This window comes from Aphelocoma coerulescens, chromosome 11 (genome assembly GCF_041296385.1).
Source record: "Aphelocoma coerulescens isolate FSJ_1873_10779 chromosome 11, UR_Acoe_1.0, whole genome shotgun sequence".
Classification (NCBI taxonomy): Eukaryota; Metazoa; Chordata; class Aves; order Passeriformes; family Corvidae; genus Aphelocoma; species Aphelocoma coerulescens.
This window is the reverse complement of record NC_091025.1, coordinates 10,798,445-10,820,752: the sequence shown is the minus strand read 5'-3', so window position 1 is coordinate 10,820,752 and position 22,308 is coordinate 10,798,445. Positions and strand designations below refer to the sequence as shown.

The window sequence follows — 22,308 nt, the reverse complement described above, 5'->3', positions numbered from 1 at the left end:
GATTATTTTGCAGTCAGGTACGGCTCTGTTAGGGAGAGGTAATAGGGAGAAACAAGCTTCAACAGATAGGCAGGCAGTTGTCTTGATCGTACATATGTTTTAACTTGTGAAAAGACAAAAATAGTCTTCGTGGCAGAGATGTCTAAAGTCTCACTGAGTTGTCATCTCAATAAACTATCAGTCAGGACCTTTGTCATTTTGTTACTGTCTGTCGTGTGGCTTTATTCACCTCTCCCTGCACTTTATTGCAGGGAAAGTCAAAAAAGTCCTAGGTGTCTTTTTTTTTTATTATTTTATTTTATTTCCACAGAGCCTTAATCTGTTTTACATCTGTATGTGACTGCAGAAAGGCAAGAAAGGGTGAAAATTGATCAATCCACAGTAAAGCAGTGGGAGAGCTACTTAGTACTGTTGAAATAACTCCTGTCCTATCCTGACAGATCTCAGCGCTGCAGCTTCAAAACCACTAGCAATCCTACTGAGTGTTTTTTAAGTGAAGTGCTAGTATTCCCTTTCGGTACATTTCTGAAACTATACATATGTAGGTTTGCTAGAAATATTTAGGAGAAACAGCTGGACGTTACAAGAAAGCTGTCTTTTATACTTAATCTTTTTTATACGACCCAGTTCATATTTATAGCATATTTTCCTTCAGCTTTCCTGCTCCTAGCCCCCGTCTCCTTAATCTTCTGTGTCTTACATTTGTGTCTGAGCATACTTTCAAATGAGAGGTCAGAGAAGATTGAGCACAGTTTTGTCAGTGCTAAGGGCCTGATTCTGCACTCCTGATTGATGTCAGGATTGTAATAATCAAAACTATCAGGAGGTCCCCGCTGTTGCCTGGATGAAGAATCAGTCTGGCATCACTGCTCTGGGAGAAACCCCCTGTTCTCCTGCCCTGCCATTTTATACTTGCTTTTACAGAGATAAGATATGAAAACCTGCGGCTGCCTCATTTGTATCCACAAATGTGTTTGCAACCATCTTCAAATTACCACTTCTGCAGCATTCCTGAATGCCTGCTATGAATAGCCTCCTTCAGGATAAAGTTACAAGCACAACATGGTCCAACAGAACATCAGTGAAATGCCACGTTACCTCTGAGTCACTTAACTGGGCTCAGAGCAGATAAAAAAATATCCCCAAAGTCACTGCTGTTATTAGATCATTGTCTGGCCAATGCATGGAGAATATGGAGAGCCCTAGGAGGGCTTTTTACCCTTATTCTGTATTTAAATCTATGGGGCTGAACAGTTGATTCTAGACTTGGACTGAACTGAACCTTTCAATAACTTGTATTTTAATCAAAATCAGATGTATATGTGCGTGTATCTTCCTGCAACCAGCCCAGAAGATTTTTCTTCAGGGTATTTCGAAATCATAACACTTAATGGGTGATGTGGTGCCTTTTGACATTCTGAGACAATATTTATCTTCATTAGAACAAAATTATGTCATCATTGCTGTGCTCTAAATGTTATAAACTAATCAAGTAATAGTTTGCTATGGGAAAGCTGCTAGAAGTATCAAGACTATAAGGATAATAATGTCCATTTTTTTTCAAAAAAATGTGTACAATAAAAAAAATCTCTTATCTCACCTACATTTGTAAGAATTCACTGCTTCTGTCAGTCCCTGAAGTTATGGTTTTCTTCTAAAGAATGGGCTGAAGAAAGTTGTTCAGCCAAGCCTGAGCACTTAAATTTTCATATTTGCTTGAATATGAAAATTACATCACTACCTTTTGTGATGATAGTAGCCATACACATGTGACATGATGAGATAAAATTAATTACCTTTTGCCAAAGCAGCCTTTTCAAATGGGGCTAACCTCACCCCATCAAGCCAAGGGGTCAGCCTCCGTACTTACTGTTACCCTTTCACTATGATGCAGAAAGTCTTGGGCTTTCTGAGGAGAAGGCACCCAGCCCAGCTGGCTGGGACTCACCAGTCACAAGCCTGCAGCTTAATTAGCCAGTTTCTAGTCCAAAGGAGTCTGAAGAGCAGATCAGTATGATATGCTCTCTTTTGCTTCTCTGAGTTAGAAGATGAAAGTGTATTTTCCTGGAGAATGTGTTACATAGCTCAGTTTATGACAATCCAACCTGACAATATTGAAGATGTGAATGTGAGGTTGTTATCCCATCAGGAGAATCAGGAGTGCAGAGATTGCTTCTGCTCTAGTCCTCAGTACCAAAGATAGATTCAGGAGGAGCCAAGAGCAGCATAATATTTTAACAGTGGTGGAGAAGGAGCCCTGCATATGAAGGGTAGCCCATGTGCTGCTTCTTCATTCCAGTGTTTTCTCCTTTCAGCCAGTATTGGCTTGTCAGGGTGTGTTTTAAGCCAGCTGTTCTTTATCCAGATTCCAGCCTCCCTCATGCACCCAGAGGTCTGGAAGACAGTGCTGGCTGTGCAGGATGAAAAGGATATGTCTTGGCATATTGCTGGGCTATTAGTTCGTATCACTGCATGGTGGTCCCTGGAGATGGCTCTGGAAAGGGACAAATGAACTGGACAGTATTTAGCAAGTTAGAACAAACTAGGACTGGCCAGTAGCTAGGCAGGTACTTGGCATGGGTTGCAGGTTTCCTGATGGTGAATCAAGCTATCTTGGTCACAGAGCTTGTGTGCTTGCCTTCACAACCTGCTGTTTCAAATCAAATAGATTTTTTTTCCCCTTCTTTTCTGGCATAAATAAATCATACAATTAGAAGAAAAATCAAGCTGCACACAAATTCCATGAGCCAACCAAGTGAAAAAGTCTGACAGAGAAAACACATCTATCTGCTTTTCATTTTTAAGAGTAGCAGGACTTTCCCCTCACAACTACAGTTAATCCACTGGCCTTTGTCTTTTCAACACAGAAAACTGGTGATGTAACTGTCTTAAGATGAGAAAAAATTTCTTTAGTTCTTTTTGCCTGCTGGTGTCATATCCCACCATAGCAGGCTTTGTGTGCCTATGCAGAAGTTTCCCAAGAGAATTCCTCTGCCACAAACCCACCCTGCAGCTGTACAGCATACAGGAGTGGGATGGAGACACGTATTCCTGCTCTTTCTGAGAGGAGAATGTCTCTGCATCACGGGTTGTGAATGTAAAGGTGAGATTTGGGAGGACTAGAGCTAGAATAGTCTGTTCATTGACATCTCTAACTGGCCTAGGACAAGAGAAGGCCAGCCTGGCCCCTTTGAAGCTCTCTGTCATGGGAATGCCTTCTGGAACTCTCTGCTTGACACTTATCCTCCTAGACTAGGTGGTGGCACGAGTGCCACAAGTTAGCTCTTGGATAATGTATAGCTCGTGTCTAAGACGCTATTAGATTTAGAAAACAGAATCATTTGCCAAAGCCCAGAGGGAGCAGAAGGGGAAGCAAAAGGGAATGGTTCTTAAAAAGTCTTATGTTTCTCTTTGGAAGAAAATTACCATCATCTATCTTTCCTTTCTTGCAAGCTCCTGGAACCTACTAGTAGTGCCCTGCTGCTGGGTTTTCAGACTTCTATTTTGCTGAAGAATATCTCTCTGATGCAGGTGCCAGTGTCATTTATCAGAGGATGATGTCAACATTCCTGTGTCATACATGACAAATGGCAGCAGAAAGGAGTGCCCCGTGAATTCTCTAACTTTCACTAGGCTCTTTCCTTTTTCCAGTTAAATGACATTTTATTTCCTACAGTGTTTCAGTTTAGACTTCTGCTGCCTCTAGAGAGTGTACGTTCAAATTGATTCAGAATGAGTGATTAGTACCAGGCACTGAGCTCCAAATTCAGTATTAGTGTAATACAGTTGCACAGCACGGATGTAAACTTTGCTTTCATGCTTTTGGGGCAAATTCTGCCTTGTCTTACACCTCAGAAAATGCCAGAGACCTTTTTGTATATTTCCCAGTGGCAGAGCTGGCTGGATGTGGGAGCATCTGCCTCATCCTCTGTTTCTAATGCTTTTAAGGAGATGAAAGATTTTGAGTTGGTGAAAACTACCGTGTTCAGAAGAGTTTGCTTTGCAAAACATTTACCTGTTCTTGTACCAGTGGGCACTGGTACAGAAATCCATGCCTTGACCATGTTCTGTAGGTGGGTTTGGTTTGAAAGGTCATAGAGAAATTAATTAGGTTGGCATCCAGTGGCACACTCGGTAAATGGAGCAAAGCAAAATAAAATCTTGGTAAGTAAACAGGCAGGACAGAGCATATATGCTGCTTCTAATCCTCTTTTTCTGCTGCTTCTTTCTATTCTTCTTGCTGGAAGAAGGGATTTGGACTCTTCTCTCTTAAGCCATGCATGTACAAAAAGGACTTTATTTTTAACTCATGTTAAAATCCTTTCTTGGACTAGGCAGCAACAGTTTTAACATGCTAGCTGACTGTGCCAACCCAGAGGGGGGAGCTTAGGGTTCATCTTGACCAGTAAATGCCTGTTAGAACTGCTACTGCTTTGACTAATGCTTGTTAAAATATCAGTATGGACAACATGTGTTTTTAAAACCACACACCTGTACTCCTAATGACAGCAAGGCCTTGGGGGAGGAAGTGATTCACAGGACTGCTGCTCCCTGCACTTTCCACCCACTCAACATTTCTTTATAGTGTACTTTCCTCTGTTCAAGCACGCACAGGTCTGCCAACCCTCTGATTTTTCTGGTACCAGTCTTTTAAGCTAACCAGTAGCATGGCTTCCCTTTGTTCAGCACCCAAGGAAAGGGCTGGATTTTCATAAGAGCTCAGTATTTAGCAGCAGCCAGGGCATGGTTTGACATGTGCTTAAATAGCGTCCCAAAAAATAAACTTTTTTCCATCCTGCTGTTTTCTCCCACTGCACTAGTCCAAACACTAACACAGATAAACAAGGAATTATTTAGAGAAACTAATCCAGCTGAAGAGGACCATAAATAACTTGATTTTTCACTAGTACTGCCATTTAGTTGTTGTATTTCACACCTTCTATCTAGAATCAATAGAATCAGCAAAGTCGCTTGTGGACTTTGAGATGTTTCTGGATCTTTTCTTGGAACAGAACAGATTTTTTTTTTTTTTAATTCAGTTATCTTACAGACATTTCAAACAATCTCTCCCTGAAAGGACAGGCTTGTTCCCAAGATCAGAGGGAGCTAGGATAGTGACAGCAGCAATTTAGATGAACCCCATTCATTATATGCTGGATTTAAAATTTTTGCACAAGTTTGCATTAGAAAAAATACGCCTATAGCAACTTTAACAGGAGAATGATATCTGCATGGTGCCTTGCACTGCCTAACTAAGCAGAGCATAATTCCTGGCAGAAACTGGGAGTAGAGCAGCCCTTCCTGGTATTACTGGTGAGAGTAGAGGGGATCACTCACTCATAGATGCAGAAGTGACTCAGATGTTTTCATATATTTATATTTTCAAAGGTTTCTTCAGAAGGAATAGATTTAGCAACATACCTCTCCTTTCTTTTTAATATGAGAACAGAACTTTTTTACTTCTGTACACTTCTAGTGTTTCCCCAAAGCAGGGGTCTGTTAGCTCCAGGCTCCAACAGACCCAAGGGCTGTGATCTTATCTTAGGCTGCCAAAGATCATTATACACGTCACTGTCATGTTGCTATGTTGTTGGTGGAGCTTTTTTCTTTCCTTCTGTTTCATTTTATTTGTTTTCTACAGAGGTAAATAAAAAGGTAATAGGGTTTTTCTAGCCCTTAGACATGTAACCCAGGACAAAAGGCCTCAATTTCTCGCACTCTTCCCTTCCAACTCTACCAGCTGAAGTACTATTTTTCACAGGATGAATTGCTGATATTCCTACTTACACAAACTGAGGGCAGCAACTGAGTCGTCTCCAGTCTGTAACTGTCTTAACTCAGACAGTACCGACATTAATATTCCTAATGGCAAAGCTTTCATTTTGGTTTCTATTCCGTGGTCTAATATATATTTCTCATTCTCTAGTTACTGAACTATTTCTGATGTGCCCAGCAGGTAACTTCTAGGAGTCACAGTAGGTCAAGCTTACTTTAAAAAAAGGAGGAAGGGTAAAAGCTGGAAAGGATAAAAACTATGAGTTTCTTATAACCTGCAGTCTTGACTTTATTCTGTATTTCTGAGCGGTTTTTTTGGGCCCACAGTAGTAAAGCCTGTTTATCAAAACTGCTACTAGTTTTCTTTGCTATTTTATGTGGCTCAGAAGTGACGCAGAAGTTTTATAATTAATCTGTCCTAGTGATTTAGGGTATAGATCCTCTATCTAGATTCCTTTTGGTAGTTTTCACAGCTCTGCTGAAGTTCCCACGACACTGAAACTCTTGTGCGGAAGGAGGCACAAGGTACTGCTGGTGGAGACAGAGGTGATAGTGAGGATGTGGCCAATCCTCCTCCAGTTTACAGACTGTATACCAAAATTTTCCAACACCTGAGAGGCACTGGGCAGGTACCTGCCTTAGACACAGAGGCAGAACTTTGCAGGTGTGAGGTGGTAGAATTGTCATGGAGAATCTCAGTTTTGCACAGGGGCTGGAATGGGCACACAGTCACATCCCAGTGTAGCCTGGAATATCGTTTTTCAGAGTTCTTGAAGACTTACAACATCCCATAGCTGAAGATCTGAATCACACAGAGGGTTTTCCAGCAACACAGTCCTGGTGCCAGACATGATGTGTTTTAGCACAGGAGCTGTATGCAAACTTCTCATCAATGTCATGAAGCTCAAGTGTCACAGGCTGGCCATTCCTATGGAGGATGGGATTGGCTTTCTTACCTTGTTCCTTGTATAACACCTCTGCTGAGGCCATGCCTGAGCTTGTCTTCCTGGTAAGACAAGGGTGTAAGAGGGATTCAGCCAAGTCAGCTGTCTGAGGCAACTGGGGAGTAGGAGTCACAGAAGTCAGCACACTAAGGAGAATTTAGGAGGTTCTAGGGAGAGCCCTGCTGGAGTTGTGCCCTTCTTGAGTGACTGTGTGCCTAATGGAGATCCTAAACCAGACCATGATTTAAATCTTCCAAGCTTGAGGCCCAAGGTAGCAGAGCAGGGTCAATCCTCCAGTCTTGGATAAGATACACCAATAATTCAAGTGCTCTTCTGAGGTGGATGAGGTGTGAATTTGAATGCTTTCAGCCAAGCAGATGCCACATTGTGAGACTTCCTTAGCTAGGAGCTATGTCTTATTCTAGTCCGAATACACTTCGTTCTTTGTCTTCAGCACAGTACTGAGGGAAAGGAGTGAAAGACAAAGAATGGCTCACCTTAATTTAGCCTAGATTGCTGATACAATTTGCTTTGGCTCTCCAGTTTAGAGTTTGTGGTCTTCATCTGATGCTCTTTATATGGAAAAATAACTGTATTATTTAATGTAAATTAGACTTCCAGCAGTGAGCAGAAAAGACTAAAGAGGTCTATTTTCTCACCTATAGCCCCACTAAGGCATGACTGCTTCTCTAACCCCTAACCTATAGCTAAAATCCATGATGATGTATTGTAGGTGTGGTTGTGCTGATGCTGGCGTATCTCCTGGGATGGAGTGAGGGCTGGGAATGTCAGCACCATCTGCTTCTCACCACTATTTTTATTATTTTCAAAAGTTCCTAGAGGCTTCATCTGAGATCCGGGCCTCAACATGTCAGACAAGAAGGTAACTAGAGGCTGGCTTCTCGTATGAAGAACTTGTGCTCTAAAAAAGCAAGACAGGCAAAAGTAAGAAGAGAAACAGAACAGTGGAATGATTTATCCAGGGTCACGGGGCGGGTCAATGGCAGAGCTAAGATCAGAGTCTGTGTCTCTTGGTTTCTGCCAAGACATCACGTAGAACATGTCCACACAAAGGAATGTTTCAGATGTACATGTGGAAATTGCAGGAGTTCACTAGTATTGGAAATATTTCCATTTAGAACAGGAGTGTTAAAGATTAACTTCCTTTTCTGCTGTCATTCAATTCCTGCCTCAGTATGTTTGAAAACCTTGTACAATCCACCAGCTCTTCATGTTGGGGCTTTCCTCTGCTTGTTACTGATACTGGGGCTTCCACAGGGTAGCAACCTCTTATGATACCAACCTTGTATTTGCCCACATCTTCAGTGAGATGACAGACAATGGGAGGAAGTCAGATACGTTTAAAATATACTTAGTTTTAACAGCACTGAGACACTTAGCTTGTCAGCAATCCAATTATTAATCAGATTAATGGACTTTAATAAATCCACTGCATCCTTAGGACAATTGCCTGGTTAATATTTCATGCATACAAAATAGGGTTTCTCCTGAGCTATGAGAATTTCAATATAAAACTAAAACTGAGAAGTAATCCTTAGCTTACTGTGCTACCACACCTTGCATGCAAGAATGCTGATCATTGCCTGTGTAGGAGCATCATGTAATTATATTTTCTCACTTCTGAGCTTAATGCAATTGAAGGAAATCTACCAGCATTTAATTAAAGACTAAATACAGTCAGTCTTTCTATCTGGTTTGGTACCCACTTAGAAATACATTTGATACCTAGACAGTCAAAAAGGATACTGGAGGTAACAGCATTAGACAAGGTTTTGCAAGAGAATGGGAATCTAATTTGTATCTGGAAATTAAATTTATATTTGAGATTTTAAAAAAACATTTAAGAGATATTGAACCCTCATCTGGGTTAGAAAGTAATGGAAATAAGTCATCCAGTTAGGTATTTAGCTTTCTAAGGGAAAGAATTCTTTTAAAATAATTTTTAAAGTTTTAGATTTAGATTTTAGATTTAGATTTTAGTCCAGGGTGCTTCCAGCCCCTAAAACATATTTCAATGAAACAAAAGCAACTCATGCTGCAGCATTTTCCTGTTGGCCTCATATACAACTTGACATTTCTGGTTGAGCAGTGCTGTGTTCTGTGTACAAAATTTAATGCTGATATTCTGCTTTATAAACTGAATTTTTTAAAATCTAAATTTTCAAAAGGAAGCTGAGAAAAAAATAACATGAGTTCTGACTCCTAAAAAGAAGGCAGGTCTAATGCAAATCATATGAAAGTAAGTAAAAACTTAATTCATTTCAGTTAATTTTTAGATCAGGCCTGGAGATCAGTGTGTTCAGAATAGAATGCCACTGAAGTCACTAATGTCAATGTCATGATGGAATTTTCCCCTTGAGTGGGGATCACAAACAAACGAAATTAACAGAGGCTTCAATATTGATTTAAGAAGGTGCAGGCAGGGGCTCTAAGGACTGATAATGTTAAGCACAGGCATAAGCGCTCTCCAGAAGAATTTATTATTTTTTTACATCAGACACTATGTAAGTCAAAGGGAAAAGTATATTTGTATCTGTGTGGGAAAGAACTTTTTCAGTTATAAAAACAAAGAGCTGTGAAATGCCTAGTTGATGAGAGACCCCTGAAGGGAAGCAAATAACAGAGGTTATACGTGTAACCTTTTTAGTGGTTAAGTTAAACTTAATTATAACCTGTTTTTTACTTCAGCATTGTAGTTCTGAAAGCTGCTTATACACTTATGCATTTGTCTTGTTCTGTAATTCATATGGTTGGGTTTGTTACCTGGAGTGTAGGCTTGCTTTCCTGCTGAGGGAAAGCTCATGGGGGCTTTTAGAGCAGAAATAATAAATAACTGACTTCTCTCAAGGAGCCATTAAACTTTTTCCATGTTACATGAAGTAAACAGGTATTGTACCCAGAAATGCAAAGTCTCTGTCAAGATTGTATGTGTGTGTGTCTTTAATTATGGTATATATTTCCTCTGGCATGATTTATTAGTTTCCTTTGTAGTTTTGTCACAGAGTTTACTTGCCATTTCACTCTGAAGTAGGCATTACTTTTTTTTTTTTTTTTCTTCTCTTGGCAAGAAGTAAATCTGTACTATTTGCTGATTTGTTTATTACTGTCTGGAAGAAATTTAAGCCTGCTCAAAGTCAAAGATTTTAAATATGTCAGATCATCTTAAAGCTACTCTACTATAGTTATATGGGTGATGCTATATGTGTGCAGAGAAATTAATTTCAACTACTACAAATGAGTCCTTTAGCAATACTCAGGAGTCATGTGTGTGACATAATGAACCCTCCTAAATTACAGCCTACACTAATTAGATCAGTTATTGCTACATTCCAATCCCTGAAACAATTTGCTTAAAGCAGTAGTTACCTGTAATGAAAAGACAGAGAGCTGACTGGCAGCAGCCCTTTCTCTCCTCTGTCACTCTGCACACAGACTGTCTGTGCTCCAGTGCCAGCAGCCTCCTTCCTGCTGTGTCTCCAGTGAGACCAACCACCACCTACCAGGGAGGTAGTTTATGTCACCTAAAAAGTACAGTGGTCCCCTTGGGAAGGGACAGTGGCCCCGTGGAATTAAACATTTAGAAGGTTTTCCTGGTTTTAGTGCCATTTACATGCTTATTCTGCAGCTACTCCTCCATGTAGTACCTTTTGTCTCTTCATTATGTCTTTAATTACTTTTTAAGAATTCAGAATTTTTTTTCTTAGTAGTATTTCTTTATTTTAATTCACATAAGGGAAGATATTTGCTCTTGCTCCCTAGTCTTTGTACTCTCTCCTGCTTGTGCAGAAAAGAAAAAAAATAACCAAGCTGGGACAATGTTTCAGACCAAAAAGCACATTAATCTTGCTGGGGAGAAGCTGTTCTGGACTCTGTGCCTAAGCAAACTTCTATCAGTAATCTTGCTGAGGATATATGTTAACCGTTTATTTATTTAGATGTGGGTTGGTTAACCTGCTTTTTCACTGTGGGGATTGGTACAAATTTATAAACAGTACAAACGGTTTTGTTAATTAGTTGATATTGCTGAATTGGAAAGGGAAGCAGAGAAATGTAAATGTTTTTTCAAAAATAGACTCTGCCAAGAAAAGATTTTTTTAAAAGTCACAGTGCAAATTATGAGAAATGCTATGTGCATGTTTTGAAATACAGCTAAAACACCAGCGATGAAAATTGTGGCCACACATGTTACAGTCGGTTTGTTCCTTTGCTTGTTTTTATGAGACATTTTTCTAAATGTCAGGTCCTGTGTTCTGTGCTGAAACTGTTTGATTTTGACTTCCCTCTCACTGTAGGTGCAGAAAATCAACATCAAGCAGAAGCAGCATGGTTTCAGCGCTTGGGGAAGGGGCACTGGGAATCCCGGTCCATGGAGCTGGCACTGCTTGGGCCCGCTGCCACGGGGCACTGCCGTACCCTCCTGAAACCACCTGGGCTGGGAATTGCCTTCTTGTGTTCTGGGGCACCTCTCTGCCCTCCACCGAGCTGTGGTCCTGACTCCCGCTACTCTGCTGGGTGCCTGGGGCTCAAATCAGCTACAGTGGGAGCAGAAAAATCAGCCAGAAACATCTGATCGTGGAGGGACTCAGCTGCTTACCATGCACTCCATGGGGAAGAAACCCTGACAGAAATCCGTGGTTACTGTCACGGCTGTGACCAGCATCGTTCAAAATTGAAACATTCTTCAGAAATGGTCCCACTTTCTGGAAACAGCCAGACAGGATTGATTCTTGGTTTGGGGTCTTTTGCTCTTGCCTCACATACATGTATCTGTGTAATGAGGGTGTTGTAACTCAAACTCCGTATCGCTTTGTCATGACACAGGAGCTTGGCTGCGAGCTGCTTACATCTGCCCGGCAAAACTACTCAGACTCTGCTGGCTGCTCCCACAAAGCCTGAACCACAAAATTATCTGGAATTCCCCTCTGCATCCACCCATCTCCCAACTAATGACTTCTGTGTCTGCCTTCTTGCCTGCAGCTGGGAATATAAGGTGCTCATTTTGCTTTGGGAATATATTTTGCAGAGGGGACACATCTTTTTCTCCCTTCTCTTGTCGCAACATCCCTTTCACTCATCTTTAGGCATTTCTCCTTTTTTTTTTTTTTATTTTTAAATTTAATGACACTTCTTTGTCACTCTTTGCTCAGGACATTGAGTGCATCTGGACAGGAAGGGATAGTAGGCACAATAAAGAATTTTTATTTTTTTTTTACTTTATTTACCTCCTGAAACTCCTGCTAATTTTTGCAGACCATTCCATGGCCAACCTCTAAACATTTTGTTGAAGAGAAAGTTCCTTGCTTTTAAACATTTGACTACAGGGAGGTGTGCTCTTGTTTCCAGAAGAGGTCAGGAATCCCCCTGGACAATTTAATCATGATCTTATGATTTTGTGCAAGCAACTGTGGCTTCACTTTTGTCTTTTTGATTTGTAGGGGAAAAAAATCTACCTGTTACTACTTGACACAGAAACACTTTTGCTGGGCAAACACTGCTGAGTGTTATGTCCAAGCAGCCAAAGCAAGACCATTGCACAGGTTTGTTTCATTTTTCCAATAGCTGTTGTAAAATAACTAGCAAAGAACCTGCAATACTTAGTGAGCCTGACAGACAGGGAAAGGTCAAAAACAATCAGGAGACCTGTTCTGACTCATTCCTCCTGGTCTTATAACTTGTTTCTTAGACCAAACAGTACTTTTCTTTTATTAAACACAAAAAAAAAAAAAAAAAAAAAAGGAGGAAAAAAAAGAATTAAGAGATGACAGGCTGAAACTGCCTACTTTCCTTTCAGTGTCAGAAGGCTTAAATAGTTTAAGTCTGCAGTGGTTTCTGATTGAATATCCTTTTGAAGTAATGATAGCTATAATTTAAAGCAACAGTTACCATATTTTCTTCTCTTTGTGACATTCTTTGATGCCCTAAGTATAAATCTGCTTAAAATAGCTGTAGCCATGCCTGGGTATACTGCCAGGGTTTTCGGAGGTTCTGCCTCTAATTGCCATCATATGTACCTAATATCACAAACATAACTGCCTAATGACAATGTTGCTGCAAATACTTTCTTGACATAAGAAGAAAGGTAAATTCTGTGGTGCACATTAAGTTTAAATTGTTTGCTAAGACTAAAACTTTTGCAAAGAAATTAGTTTTAATTAGCATAAATACTGTTCCAGGGCTGCTTGGCCCCAGACATGTATTCAGCTGTTAAGGGGTATTATACTATGATCTAATACAGCATCAGAAAATTGCTGACTTTCAGGGGCAATTACAAAAATATTTTGGTATAAAATAATTCCAAACTTTGTTGTTGCCTCACACAAGTGTATATATATATATTCAACCAAGTAGATCTGTTTTTCCCAAAATATTAGATGCAACTTTAAAAAAATCTATGGAATTTGGGGATAAATGGAGGTTCATTGGCATCTTTCTCTATACGTTAATTTTGTTAAATCTTTCTCTGTCTGCTAGTCTCTTAAACAGTTCCTAGTTTCCATTCTTCTGCAGTTAGAAGTGGATAATAGTGGATTTTTATAGAAATAGAAAACCACAGTGCATTAAAAATTAAATATTTTAATTAACTTATTTGGTATTTTCTGTTTTAATAATGAGCCTTTAATTTGAATGAATTGTCATGGGGTTTTTTTGGCATCAGGGAATAGAAATTATTTAAATAAAATTTTAAAAAGAAAACCAACAAAAAATAAACCAAAACAAAAACCCCCAAAAGAACAAATGAAAAAAAAAACCAAACAGAAAAGCAACCTACAGAGGCACCTCTTTTGGGTCCAAGCAAGGATTACCAGCTCAGAGAGTATTTGCATGGTTGGGAAGGAAGATGGACAGATAGTAAAAGGGAACAGGACAGATGAGACAAGTTATGATAATGTTGTAAGGCCCATCAAGATGGGCATCACAGCCAACTGCAGTTTCTGCAGTTTATTGTTGAATGTACTTTCTCTGGTTCTGTGTTCTTCCTTCCAGTCAAGACCCCCAAACCCTGCTTGCCTCACTTGCTAGGACTTACTTTGCATTTTTATCACCTGATGCTCCCTCCTAATTACATGGAGTTCAGATCTGTGATAGTTCTGCTGACTTCCAAAGTAAATGTATAACTTTATAAACAAGGTAGGTTGGAAACACAAGCGATCTTGCTGCAGCAGCAGGATACTTCTTGGCAAGGGCCAATTCCTTTGACTTCCGTGATAACTAAAATACAAGACAATTTGCAGTTGTGTCACTGTAATTCTCACGAGTGCTCCAGATCTCCAGTGCCTCTCAGCCTCATTTATAACAGAGGAACAGCAGAATGATACTCCAGGTTGATTTGGTAGTGTAATGAGTAATTGTCATGCATGGCAGTGGAGGAGTTGGGCTTGTACTTCTAGAGTATAAAATTACTGATAAACCATTTTCCCTTTTCCCAGCTCTCAGATGGAACTGAGATATGGAAGGATGAGGTTTCAGCTTTGCGTCTCTGTTCCTGGACTCTGGCCTTTCACAGTATGCAAACTCATGATCTTGCCACTCAGGGAGTTGATTTCTTCAGAAATTCTTCAGAGATTCAAAGTGCAGATAGGACAGTGCACCAAATCCTATGCCTGAGCTGATTGCAGGCACATTCAGATCAGTGGATGGGAAAGTTTCCAATGTCTTTGTTTGTTTCCAAAAGCCATTTTCCTCAATCTGGTGCAATGAGTCAAGGACTGCTTTTAGTGTTTGGACAAGAAATCCTTCATCCAACTCTTAAAACCCTATTTGAAGACACTCAATCATCATTCCTGCCCAACAGCTATGTAAGGTAAGTGTCAGCTTTGAGATTACAGGCATCAATGGGCAGGTTTTGGTGTCTCCTGGCACCTTCTGGATCTATCTTGAGAAAGAAATGTAGAGAACTGTGATAGCCAAGACCTCATGTTAAAGACAATCTGGCAGTCTAGCTGTGATCTGAGGTTCACTGATGACCCTGCCCCTCTGGGAGGTGAAAGGATTGCTGAGCCAGGGAGTGCCTTCCATGGTACCAGTAAATAATTTAGGCTGCCCATCTGTGAAGTAGAGAACTGAGGACTTCAAGAAACAACAAGGTGTGTGATGCAGACTCTTATGCTAATAGGAAAGCCTTTCTGCATGGGAAAACAGAGGAGTCAAGCAGACCATTTTATTAATCTCTTGTTTAAATTGCATCTTACAGCACACATTTCTAATATATGAGAATGAGATTCTGAAATGGCAAAATTACACTGATAAATTTACAATTTATCAGTATCAGTCCATATCCAATACAGTGTGTCCTAAAGGAGTACATCGAAAACCAGTTACGTGACTGCGGTAAAATTGAGTTCTTTGATGCCAGAAACTCTGAAACTTCTGGGAATCACTGAGACTGTGTGTACTCTCTCCCTCTAAACAGATATTTAATTCTTCTTTGAGTAGATAAGTAGATAGAATAGATTGAGAAACTTGTACGGTTTTGGGGAGGCAGTTTTTGTGCCTGTGCAGGTGCAGTGCTCTGTACTGTGCTTGCTACAGCGGCCATTCCCTGAAGTTACACCCTGCAGCTGTCATGCTGGCAGAAATTTGTTTATCTCTTTATGATCACAACTGGAAACAAATGTTCTCAAATTCTACATGCTAAAGAAAAAACACTTGTGATAATCATGGTTAAAAACTGTGGGCAGTAATAGAGAGGAGCAGAAAGAAAAGCACTGTGAGAGCCTAGCAGAAGCCTGTGCCTGGGTTAACTGCTAATCCATGCCCAGGAGCCCCCAGTCCAGTGAGACACAGCCCTGCCCTTTTTTGTTCAGGAAACATGTTTCTCAGCTGTTATTGCAGAGGCTGGATGGTGGTTTTGTTGAAGGCAAAGGGAAGAGTATCTTCAATGGATCAGAATCCAGCCTTATTTCTGCTGCAGGCTAAATGGGAAATTATCCTTTTTTTTTTTTTTTTCATATTCCTGAAAGTACTCAAACCAGCATTGTATGGGCTTCCTCCTTATTTCCTTTTGTTCCTATTCAAACATCTGTCTGAAGTAGTGCATTACATACTAATTTGGTTGGAGCTTTTTTTTTTTCATGCTTGGGTGTGATTACAGTCTTATACTTCATTTTCATTAGTTTGCTTCATTTATTTGCTTTTGATCTTTTATTGAGCCTTATAGTGTATGTGTGTGAGAGTGAACATGTGTGCATGCATGCAAACAGGGAAAATTTCTGCATTTATTTGTCTTTGGACAAAAACCCTCTCTCAATGGAGCTGGCAACAGGGCTCTTGGGTTACATCTAATGCTTGTACATGGCCTTGACTCTCCTCGCTGCGTGTCCTGAGCCAGCAGCATCCACAGGGTGCTGCCAACATGCCCCTGCTCCCACTGGGCACCCACCTGCCTTTGCCCTGTGAGCAGTAGGATGAGAGTGAGGCCGTGCATCACCCACATAGCCCAGGGGGGACACCAAACCCCTCCTTGGAGCAGTGCTGCTGTGTGCCACTCACTGGTGCTCCGGCTTGCAGGTGCACAGAGTGGGATGCTCTGGGAAGAGGCTGTTGGCTGACTTTCCACACTGGCACTTGTTCTGTGTTTCTGTAGGGGCAACTGCAGCTCAAACACTTCCTGTAATGCTCTCTTACTAGTCTCTAGCCTACAGGAAGGACTGTAAATGTATGTATCACTAATTGAAATAAATACGCACATTGCAGGATCATTGCTGGCAGCATCCAGCATTGATCTGTGATTCTTGCAGGCTCCTGGTGTGTGAGAGGAAGGCTAGGCCTCCCAGAAGCAGCCATGAGCAGTATCCAGGACACAGGAACTGCCCAGCCACCACACATTCAGCTCAGAAGTCCCCTGCTTGTCTTCTGCAGAGGGACACATCTCTTTGCTTCTCTTGCTTTGGGTTGTCCTCACTCCTGATAGCATAAGCATGGTGATAGGGCTATTGCAGAGGATGCCTTTCACCTTTCCTTTCTTCTCCTATTCCTCCTATCACAGAGTGTGTTGATACATGTGTTTTGCCTAGATCATTTCCCATAAAGTTGGAGGGTAAAGCTCTCCATCACATGTCATCGTTGTCTATAATTACTGTTCTGTCATTGTCCTGGAGAGGAGCTGCTTCTGTCACCCCATCATCAGCTTTCTTCTCATCTTTTTGAAGCTTCACTTTCTCTCCTAGGTACCCAGGAACAGACTGATGATAGACTCTGTGATGTTTTTTGATCTTTCCCCTCATACCCTTGGATCTTACTCACCAATCTTCCTTGCCTTTCTGTCATTGCTAATAAATTTTCTTTCCGTTAATGTTATCTGTATGTTAATATCCCTACAGGAAAAGATACCAAAGCAGGAAATACTAATTCCAGCGACAAGAGACATTACTTTGGTTTGGCCAAAGTGTGCATATTTTTAGCAGTGGCAGTCCATGCAAGTCTTCCAGGTATACATCCTCCCACAAAAGCTACATTTAATGGGCAGTTACATGGAATGGCACAGGAAATGTTGTTCTTAATTAGTAAAACCTTATGTTTCTAAAATAATGTTTATTGTCCTCTGCTACGTTTTCATACATTTTTTGCTCTATTGTCAATAATGTCTGGCCCTGCCATTGTTCTTATTTCTAAATCAATGTTTTATAATAGTCCCTGTTATTCCTTTTTCTTGACATATTTTATACAAATATTATAAGAATATGTTTGATTTGTACCATCACATCTAGAAACTTTTAAAATTCCTTCTCAAACTAAAAGCATACCAATGCTTGAAGAAAAATAAGCACAGTACCCTTATCACTCTGGTACTGTTTTCTTCTAAAATATATCCCATTTGGAAGTCTTTACTGTAATAACTGGGATATGGAACAAAAGCTGGAATTTTTCCCAAATAAGAAAGCTTTAAGCCATAATTTTTTAGCACAAAAGGGTTTTTTTTGTTAAATAATATATAAGTATTTTCGGCAGGACCTCCTATGCACAACTATGCAGGGAGCACTCCCTTTTGCAGTGTCTGCTGAAAAGTATATCTTCTATACCATTTATATCAATGTCACTGTTAGAAACAAATCTTGCTTTACTTTAGAGGGTGACCCAGAGGTATATAATCAGAGATACATGCACAAAATATGTGGCTGCTTTTTAGTTTCAGGATCATTGCCCTCTGATCTCACTCACCTCTTTTAATGCTGTGCAGGAACACAAGCCCTGGATTACAGTCTGAGCAAAAACACAGGTTGGGTGTGAATCAATAGATTCTCCCCACAAATGAGAACGTACAGATTCTTTCAACCCATGATACTGCCAACTGCAGATTCAGAGTATTTCCTTTCTTTTGCCCCTTTCTGCACATTTACACCCATATTAAGAAGAGTGAATCCATCTTGTTCTTCAAAAGAAAAGGCTTCTCCTATAACATGTCACTAGCTGCTACAGCTGATATTTTTCAGAGGAAATTTCAGTGGGATTTGGATACCTAACTGCTCTAAATTCCTTTGAAAATCCCAGTCTAATAGTCCTGTATGGTGGTGTAAAAACAGCCTTCTGTAAAGAAATTTTCATTTTGCGTCTCTCTCCTAGGCCAGCTGGGACACAGCATCTCAAGAAAAAAGAAATGGCCTTTCCAGCCTCCCCTGCTCACAAAAGAATATGTTTCATCCCCCCCAGCAGCACTGGTACCTGCAGGGTCTGGGAGAAGGAACCTGATGATCACGCCACTGCTGGGGTCAGTAGTATGTTACACTGCCTACATTTTCTTTTGAACTCTCAAAAATGTGTTTTGCCTTCCCATTGGCAGTATTCCTCAAACACTGAGACTGCAAATACTAACCACTTCATGGCTCCAGTCTATATGAGTTAGATGGGTTTTTCTGTGAGTTTCCCATGAAATTTTTTGTAAAGGGTGTGTAAGAAATGCCTGATCCAATGAAGAAAATAGCAACTGATACATTTGTTTTCCAGCATATACATACAGAGTTTAATTTAGCATAGAGAAGCAACTAAGAATCAAGCATTGTTATGGTAAAACACTTCCTTTCATCTAGAGTTATATGTGATCCTGTAATAAATTCAAATGTGCATGATTGTGTTTTTAGAAAGTGAAAATTTAATTTAACAGTGGGGCTAGTACTGAGCTCCACTCTGCCATTATCTCAGTAAATTTGAGTTTGTGTAACATGAGTATTCAGAAGTAAAACCTGCATGAAATCTTCCAATTGTGAATGCCTCTTCCTTGTAAGAATTTGCAGTGAATCTCTGGAAACTTGCTAAGTCCCCAGGGGGATAAGAATTCACAGATCTAACTAACCCTGAGGGTCATGTTATCACACAGATTAACTATTCTCAACCAATTTCTGAAATGCATTAAGCAGTTAAGGCTTTCTATCAACATTAGTAATGTGTACTTTCTTTTTCTACCTATTTGTCCTTAAATATATTTATTAGGTCCCTGACACTCAGGGGCCCTCCTTCCTCTTATTAATCAGCTTCTCACACGTCCCTGAAGAAGCACCTCTATTTCACATGTTCAGCTAATTATTCTTCTAATTATTCCTTTTAAAGGAGTCAGTACAATGTACTACAAGTATTAATACATAGTGTTACTCCATGGCATTGTATTTGGAAAAATAGTATCAATAAGTATATTTTTTCCAATCCAAACAAAGTTTTAAATTTTGTTGAATAAAACAAGGGGTGTAACATTTCCCAGAAGCTGTGTTATAGACTTGATAAATAAAGCCAGGGTTCTGTAGGAAGTCACTGAGAGTCAGATTCATCAGAATGAGGAATTTTATAATATCTCTGTCTCGGTTAAGGCCTCTCCTGCTTAAACTGAGATATACCATGGACAATGGTTATATATGAAGGTGTCCAGGACACTTGGGGCCAAACCCATTATCTACATATTTTTGTGGGAGTAAAGCCTCACAAAAGGATTGTCCATGAACAGAGCGCTGGAGGAGGCTTCCTCAGTCATTGATTCCCATCTCCTGTTCATACAGGACCATATCATGAAATACCCAAATTATCTGTCAAACTGATCTGATGAAAGCAAATAAGGGCTTGTTTTGAGGTTGGGCTGGGTGTTATTGGTTGGATGGTGTGGGTATTTGTTCTGTCCCCAAACCTCCCTATTCTGATGGTTCAGGGCTTTTAATTCCCAGGTATTCCTGGTTCACTTACATCCACTTCTTCTTATGCCAACACTGTCCTATAATTGCTAGCCTGTAGAGTGAAATACCAGCTGCAGGACAAACTGAACTTGCTGGCTCTGTAGTGAGGAACAGGTTGAAATGCCTCTGGGTACAAAGAGTTTGAAGGTGCCTGTGAGGATAGCTCAGGTGACCCTCACCCTTATATTGAGGGAAACATCTCTGAAGAGAAGTGTTATTTCCTTCCCAAGCAGCTAGGGCATAAATATTTTTCTATTCCAGAAAGCTTCTGCAAAATGATAGCCTGCTCTTACACCAAACCATTTAATAAGTTTAATTAAATGGAAGCTTATGATAATTAAACCAAAAGCCTAAGGGCCCTGTTCTGTGAGGACTTACTCCTAGCATAGGACCAATTTCCATATAATTTAGACAACAAAATAGCGGAACAGTACTCTCCCATCTAATTTATATGAAATTGGTAATCTCCAAACCTGATTTATATTACACTGTAAACATACTTCTTGTTTCTTAGCAGAAGTGCAATACCTCCAGTACAAGTATTGAAGCAGAAGAGAAAAAAAAAGCTTTTTAAAAGGGAACCCCCCCTTAAAAAAAGCAAAACAAAACAAAAAATAACCAAGAAACCCTGAATGTGCACATTAAACCATAATCTGATAAACTCTGCATGAGGATCAAATATCCTTAAACAAATTCTCTAACGTAGCGGGTACTTGTAGGTTCTTCTTTCATAACAAATTTGCATATTTACTACTTCTGGGTGTTTTCTGGAACTAGTGTTTGTGATCAATGCTAGAAAAAACCCACACTCCTTACTTTGGAATTCCTTACCGTCTCCCCGCGTGTCCCAAAGGAATGGTACCGTGCATTATCTCCTCTGCCACCTGTATTTTTATTGCACTTCAAAACAAAGCTCCAGTACTACAAAGAATCAATGGGGCCTGATTCTTCACTACCTTACTCCAACTTTGCACAAGCCCACTGCAGACAAAGCCATTCCTCCTGCTTACAACAGAAACAGTGGAAAAGTCTCCAGCCCTCCCTGCCAGTGTGACAGGATGGCAGATTTTGGTCCTCTCTCCTCTCCCCATCTCCTCCTGTAGACACAGGAGCAAGAAACACAGCATACATGGAGGGAGGATCCCTTCCTGATCTCCTCTGCTCCCCTGTGCAGCACGGCTGATAACTGAGATTGGTGTTGGGTGACTTAACTGCACAAGCTTCTCTGTTCTGGGGGAGGCTTTATGTTTTTTTGCTGGGGTTTTCTTAAAGTGACTGGAATTGGTGGGTTCTGGCTCAGAAAAGTTGATTTTGTGCCAGTTCTTGTCCAAAAGAAAGCAGTGGTCCCATGTTGAGGAAAGCTCTAAGAGACAGTTGTAGAAAAGGTAAAAGCATTATTGTGAAGAGGCTGGACACCAAATGCTGCTGTGCACAGCTACTCCCTCTTAGATGCTGGTGATTAATTGCTCGGGGTTAGGAGATAACCAGGTCAGAGCCTTATGAGATATACACTTCCCACTGACAGTCAAATAGTAGACACCCATATCTAAAGTCTATTTGTAGAATTAGTGGGGAGGCACTGTCCCTTGTACCCTAAATGAATTTATCATTACAGTTTATAATGCTCATCCCTCGATTTCTACACCTTTGAGACACTGACAGTCATAATTCTGACCTTCTGTTTTGCTTATACTGCAGAGCAAATACAAGGCCCAGGGGTTAAAATTGAGCCCAGATGAGCCAGAATTGTTCCCTGTAAGACAAGGCACCTGGAAGATCTCACCCTGTTGCTGACTGCCCTACCTATTTGTGGGCTTTGACTCAAGCACAAAGAGAAGCGTTGCATCCTGAGGGTCATTTTTGACAGCGCTGAACATGGAAACCCATTTTCTTTACAATCTTCAGAAGTGGCTTACAAAATATCTAAAGTATTCAGAATCTGTGACCTTTTCCTCCAGGCAGAGACTTCGTCATGGTGATCTATGTCTCTGTGGCCTCAAGGCCAGATTAATACAAGGCGTCCCCCAAACCACCTGCAGGCTGGAGCTGCCAGGAAGGAGAAGTCTGACTGCTCAAGGCCCCTCACCTGGGGAAGCTGGCCAACCCTGTGCTCAGCAACTGCATTTGCAAGTATGATTCAAATTCTTTTTAATTACTGGAGTTTAAAGCCTAAAATAGTAGAAAGCCAGACACTGTGACAAGTTTGAGGCTCAAAACTTAAGTGTGGTGTTTGTTTTTAATGTAGATTTGAAAATAAATAAATAAATAGGGATTGTCAAAGCAGAAATTGAAGGATTGCAACAATTTTCCTAGATTATTTGCCTAGCAAGACATCATCACTTGCCCCATTGCATGTTTCCCAGGGCTGTGCAAGATGGCACAAATACTATCATTTTTTAGAGTAGTCAACTCCCTAT

At 40.5% G+C, this 22,308-nt stretch overlaps 1 protein-coding gene and 1 long non-coding RNA gene across 3 annotated transcripts in view; both read left to right on the top strand.

The window, feature by feature from the left end:
* The window catches only part of LOC138117244 (uncharacterized), a 59,874-nt gene extending 48,143 nt beyond the window's left edge, over window positions 1–11,731 (top strand). Inside the window, exon 2 of the long non-coding RNA XR_011154588.1 lies at window positions 11,562–11,731. This is a non-coding gene — a long non-coding RNA (uncharacterized lncRNA). The remainder of the gene's footprint in view (window positions 1–11,561) is intronic.
* Window positions 1–22,094, top strand: part of FTO (FTO alpha-ketoglutarate dependent dioxygenase) — a 330,070-nt gene extending 307,976 nt beyond the window's left edge. Inside the window, exons 9-11 of one of the 2 annotated variants that reach the window (XR_011154586.1) lie at window positions 17,060–17,167; window positions 18,300–18,444; window positions 21,850–22,094. The gene's annotated coding sequence lies outside the window, so the exon portion shown is untranslated. Of the gene's footprint in view, window positions 1–17,059; window positions 17,168–18,299; window positions 18,445–21,589 lie in introns of both variants that reach the window. The other variant, XR_011154585.1, reaches the window with a different exon arrangement.
* Window positions 22,095–22,308: the final 214 nt, after the last annotated feature.